The 6000-nt window shown below is 44.8% G+C and overlaps 1 long non-coding RNA gene across 1 annotated transcript in view; it reads left to right on the top strand.

Annotated features, from left to right (window-relative positions):
- The first annotated feature begins 1011 nt into the window (after window positions 1-1011).
- The window catches only part of LOC120375791, a 74214-nt gene continuing 69225 nt past the window's right edge, over window positions 1012-6000 (top strand). Inside the window, exon 1 of the long non-coding RNA XR_005586778.1 lies at window positions 1012-1211. This is a non-coding gene — a long non-coding RNA (uncharacterized LOC120375791). The remainder of the gene's footprint in view (window positions 1212-6000) is intronic.

The raw sequence follows: 6000 nt of genomic DNA, 5'->3' as shown, positions 1-6000 counted from the left end.
GCTGGAATTGCACAGCTATGAATTTTTCATACAAACAAGGAAATTTGAGACCTGGTCTGGTTGTTTTATTAAACATACAAGCAGGGCTCCTTCAGGGAAGACATCCCATGCAATTATAGAGCTGTGATTGGCATTGTGGATAACATGGCTGTACAGATGTTAATACCTAATTTGCTACAGCACTTTGCTCCGGGGAGATCTTGCCAGGAAAGGAGGCAATTTGCTTCAGTTTAGGACTTCAGTGGGGGACCACCCCAATGGAAAGGGGAGAAAAACCTTGGCTTACTGGATCAGCTACCATGGGCTTTCTCCAGAGGAGGTAGTGAGGTCTTCCGGACACAGAGAGTACTAGGAGGCTTATGAAAGAGTTTATATGAGTAAAGCAACTCAGTCATTGAGCATGATGAGTGCTCCGTCCTAGTTATCATTTTAAAAAATCCTGTCAGGTGATTTGGACCCAAAACTTAGAGGGTTTATTCTATGTAAAATGGTAATAATATATAATACAAAATCTTTTTCATTCATTAAAATAGAATCTGTTGCATTGAAACACCGTTTTTATTTTAGTTAAATGATAAATAGTCTCCTCTGAATCCGCTGGGCAATTGCTGTGTGTGTTACATATCACCTTCCAGTGGCTGATTCACCAAAGGTGTGAATCTACTACTGCTCCTAGTTAATGAAGCTTCCTTTAGTTCAAGTGGTGGAGGCTCATGCTCTTGGCACTGAATGCCCTGTGCCAGTGGTGACCCATGAGGACTGTTGTTTTGCATGGGATTCAGAAGGAGTGTCAGGGTTGAGTGCCTTCTGTTGAGTCTGAGGACTAGCCAGACCAGCCTCCAGGCAGATTAATGAGCTCAGCTGGGTTGCTGTAGGACCACTTGATTGGCCGGCCCACCTGATTGGCTGAAGGGAGTCAGCAGGCCTGCTTTTAAGCTCAGCAGCAGGTTGCTAGCTATTCACTGTTTGTACCCCTTGTTCCCAGTTGTGGTTATGCCTGCCCTGATTGCTCATGGACTTGACTCCTAGTTCTGGCCCTGGCCCTGGCCCTGGCCCTGGCCCTTGGCTCACATTCCTGACTCCTGCTCCAGCCACTAGGCCTGACTGTCCATGTCCCAGTGGTGACAAACAGGAAGTGAAACGGGCCAAGCTAGCTTTGCTGTGTGGGTGGACTGATGAGCAAACAGCATCAGTGTTGAGAAGTACATGAGGTGAGAACAACCCTTTCAGTTTTGCTCTCCGCTTCCATAGTTCAGTCACTCTTTGAAATGCCTTTTCCTGAGGGTTACCCCTAGATAAAGTTCATTCTCACGGTGGAGATGGAGATGAGGAGTCAGGTGGTAAAAAGTTCCATGTAGTTGTTTGTAGCTGTTTGTTCCTACCCCCACTCTGTGCTAAAGAATGGCCACTTAATAGGTGATTTGACACCTGGCTAGAGGTGTCAGCTTGTCCTTTGTCTTTGAGAAACCGGTTTACTCCCTCCCCAGACTTGTCTGGGAAACACACTTAAGTTGTGATTTCAGTTTACATTTAATGTTGGTACACATGTTTCACCAAGATATTATTGACCACTGAGTTACTAGTTTTCTGATGATACCTCAAGGTAGATTTGTACAAAGATTACAATAGTGTGTAGGACGTGAATGCAGGATGCATTCAGTCACATATTTCTGCAGTAGCTGGCTAGTGAATCATCAGAGGGCAGGCAGATGAGTGAGGACAGACCAAGGGCTTGTCTACACCACGCAGCTTTTAGTGACAAGGCTGTGTCGACGTGCCAAAAGTCGGCGTGTGCGAATGCTCTTTTTTGGTTCTTTGTCAGCACTTCCAGTGGCGAGCGGCGTTAGCTTTGTCGGCAGGAGAGCGCTCCTGCCGACAAAGCCGCGTTCACGCTGCCACTTGCATCGGCAAAACTTTTGTCTTTTGCGCAGGGGCTTCTTTAATTTTGTCGACAACTTCGCATTGTAGACAAGCCCCAAGTGATGCAGTGGGTGGAATTAGGGTGACTTAAATCCCTCCCACCCTTTACAGTTCTAGCAGGCACCTTAAAGCAAATTGCAGGGCATTGACTGCACTGAAGAAGCAGCGGCTTGAGTGCATTGTTGGTAGTTTTCCCTGGTATAAATGTCCAGGAGACTAGCAGTGAAAATGGGAAGCTGGAATAGTTCATCTAATCCTGGCTTTTTGCTGAGTGATATTACCTGTTGTAATGGTATACAGACCCCTGAGTGAATTTCAATTTTAAATGCTTCAGAAGTAAACAGTGTAAGGGGAGGAACCCATGGAAACTGAAGCCAAAAACCACCCTCTGACAGAGCAATGATACCTGAGAAGGTTGGAGCACCATGGATATTTTCTAACTTGACTTGGCAAGTGGCCCGGCTTTTCTTTTCTTTTTGTTAAATGTACTGCAATGCTAGCATTGAGTATTACACCATGACTAGTGCTCTCAATTACAATATCTCCAGAGCCTTGGGAGGATTCTTGTGACCAAGTAACTATTAATGATCTTCCTGTGCGATATTCTCCTAAGAAGCAATCAAGCGGTTAAAAAAAAGAGAGACAAGAACAAGGACCAAAAAAGAATTTTCAGAACAATGTGCTAAATTTGCTCACTTGAATTGGAAGTCCTTTCTGGAGAGCTTTTGTAGCAGAGTTAGCAGCAACTAAAGCTGGGCAAAAACCCACTTTTTCTCGTCCTGTGAACATTTTTGATTTTTGGAAAAATGTTCCCTTCTCAAACCAGATTGAAAAGGTGAAAACTTGCACAAAACAAAAATCAAAACCGTTGCAGATTGGCTCAATCAAACCATTTTGTTCCAATCGTTTTGGAAAGTTTAATTTTGACTCTGAAATTTTTCTTTTTTTTTCTTTTTTACTATAAATGAGCATAAAACTTGAAACGAAAAGTTGTGTCTAACTGGAAAAAATTGAACTTTTCATTTTGAAAACGTTTAAATGTCTTGTTTTGACAACCGCAACATTTTTCTTTCCTCAAAATGTTTTTAAAAACAAGTAATTGGTCAAAACTGACCCATTCCCAAAAAAGTTTCAGTTTTGACAGATTGGTGTTTTCTGACCCAAAAAAATGTCAAAAAAAAAAATTCCCGACCAGTTCTAGCAGCAACGTCAGGTCGATATGACTCTGTACACCTGCCTTGTGCATCTTGTATCAACCAGCCCTCTGCTTCTGTGCATGGCTGTTACGCTTCCAGTTTTCCCCACACCCATTCCTGTGTCATAGTCCTACCACTGAGATTATCAGCAGAGGGATGGGCTACTCGCTGGTAGTATTAAGATTAAGCGTCTTTGTCATCACCTGGTCTGTTCTTTTCTATTTCAGCAAAGCTGGTTTGCTGCTGTATGTAATGACCAGAGTACAGCAATATTTCCAATTGGGAGCTGTTGGTTATTTTGCTGTCAGGAAAGCACATAGAATTATTAAACTAATGAAGCAGGCTGAGGGGCGGGCGGCAGGGAGAAACAAGACTTTCATTCCTGACACATGATATCCTGCTTTCAAGGTACTTGTTCTGTATACTAGATGATGTATCCTAGCAGATGTCAGCACGCATGGGAAGCAGACACTGCCCTATACTGGATGGAGTATGAACTCCTCAGCTGTGTGTCATAGTTCCCTTACTGCTAATGGTGATTTTGTTTTAGCTCAAGCGACTCAGACCTGTGCTTTTGGCACATGAGGAGCTGGGGTCTGTTCCCCATGTTACTGAGACTTTCTGAACGGGCATGGTGTGTGACATTGCAATGCTTGTGAAGGCTTTGCTGGTCATGGATTTGTGGCACTGGTTAGTAGAGATTCCATCACATGCGAGCTCCTGAGGCTTGCCTAACTAGGGCAGGGTATGAAATGAGCCAAGTAGCATGTGTGCGCAACACTGCCCTCTGCAGGATGGAATCAGAATTGCTGTATTGTGGAGCATAGGCCCAATACTGCTGAGAGCTAAGGGAGATTCTACTTCAGCTAAAGAGCATTCAGGTGCTCAGACACAGATGCAATGATCATGGTGTCAAGTGAACCCTTAGAGTGGAAAGTTCTGAGTTCTCTCTGGTTTGCAAGCAGCCATGGTGAATGACAACCATGAAGTCCAAGTTAACAGGGGCTTGTTATATCAAGTTGCTATTTTCATTTCCTAACCAACTATTAGTAAAACTAACCCCCTGCATCCAGTGTGTACAACCCCAAACTCTGGGCAGCCAGGGGCTATTACTCCCATGAGTCCAGAGAGGTTTGAACCTGCAGAGTGAGGCTTCCTAGATCAGTGCAATGTCATAGAAACACTAGACAGCAGAGGGCTAGGAACTGGGACTGGATTCCTTTACCAACATGTAATGGATTTTGACTCTGCCTTAACAAAATTTCCTTTTTAAAACAGTCTCAGCTTATTTGGAAGGAAAACTTTTATTGACGCTGATTTCCATAGGAAAGGCTATGTCAACTACACTGATTTTTCTCCCCCACAAAATCTTATATATTACAAGGAACTTTCATTTTTGGGGGAAAAAATGGGGCGTGAAAGATTTCAGCATTTGTGGAATGAAAAGTTTCCATTGCTTTCCAACATAACATTTTGTTTTGAAATGCACTTCATTGTATCTTTAAAAAACAAACAAACTAAAAATAAATAAAAAGGGTTGAAATTAAAACAAAACATTATGAATGACCCAAAACAACCTCTCCCTCCCCCCCTCCAGCCCCACCCCTGAATTTCATTTTACGAAACCATGTGATATTTTGGCTTTTCATCACTAGTTGGAATGATCTCCCTTCCCCACAAATCTAGACTTTTTTTTTTTTTTTGGTGGGATGGAAAATCCATTTTCTGAGCAACTCTAATCTAAACCCTCTGCCTGTTCCCTTTAAATAAAGGATTCCTTGGTCCTTCCTAGAAAACTGTGGGTCTAGCTGGGCCTCTGAGGGAGTTCTGCCCTGGCAGCTCCTGGGGCAGAATCTCTCCTGCTGTGTCTAGTGTGTTTGCTGCACTTTTCCCAGCACTTAGATTTGGGGTAAATAAGTGATTTCCGCCCAGAGAGCAACAAGATAGGAGCTGTAACCTTGTCAAGAAAATGACCCTCCCACAACCCCTGACACCACTCCAGCTCAGCCCCTTGTGTTCATCTCTCTGATGGAGAAGTGCATCAACTCTCTGCCTCTTTTGGAACTGGATGCCATCAGCTGCCCTGCATAACCCCAGGCAGCCCTAGCCTTAGCCCTGTGCTACCTAGACAGCTGTGCAAAGGCCATGCAGGGACTCTATCCCCCGCCGCAATGAACCCAACCATAGGCCCAGTTACAGAGGAGGAGAGAGCTGCTGCAAGCTCTGTATATCTTCTTATGCACTCCTCCTATGCCAAGCCCTGGCTTTGGGATGCTAATGCCGAGAGGTTCTCTGCACCGTTCAGTCTCTTCCCTGCTTCAGAGACAATATCCATTTGTCCCTGTTATTTTGTGCCTCTCCCTCCAGCCATGTGTGATTTCATTTCAGACTTTATTAGAAGCTTTCCGAGGAGCCTGGCAGCTGGAGTTCTCCCCCTCATCCAAAGGTCTCGCGTTCGGTCTATAAATCACTATTAGATGCTGGCTGCTCTCGCTCATTATACATTGCAGCATCAGGGCTGCCCCTGAAGAGAGCACTCTTTCCATTCGCTGCTTCGCTCAGCCAATTACATTGATTGCTTCACCTAGGCTTCCCCAGCCCTGAGTGATGCTGAAAAATTTGCCACCAAAAGCACTCGCAGTAGGATGGAGTTTGGTGCACAGGATTGGGCACTGGGCCGGGAGCAGGGCACCTGGGTCTTAGCCTCAGCTGTGACCTTCTTTAAGGCCTGCCTCACTTTCCTCCTCTGTAATAATAGGGCAGATACTTTCCCCGCTTTGTCAAGCGCTGCATACGACTGAGGTGTCATCCTCTGTGGCCTACGCTGCTAGCAGATGGGCTATTTATCTGATCTTCTCCCCTGCCCAAATCTTTTGGGATCCAC

Source organism: Mauremys reevesii, linkage group 12, assembly GCF_016161935.1.
Source record: "Mauremys reevesii isolate NIE-2019 linkage group 12, ASM1616193v1, whole genome shotgun sequence".
Taxonomy (NCBI): Eukaryota; Metazoa; Chordata; order Testudines; family Geoemydidae; genus Mauremys; species Mauremys reevesii.
The sequence above is the reverse complement of the archived record's forward strand: the minus strand, read 5'-3'. Positions and strand labels throughout refer to the sequence as shown.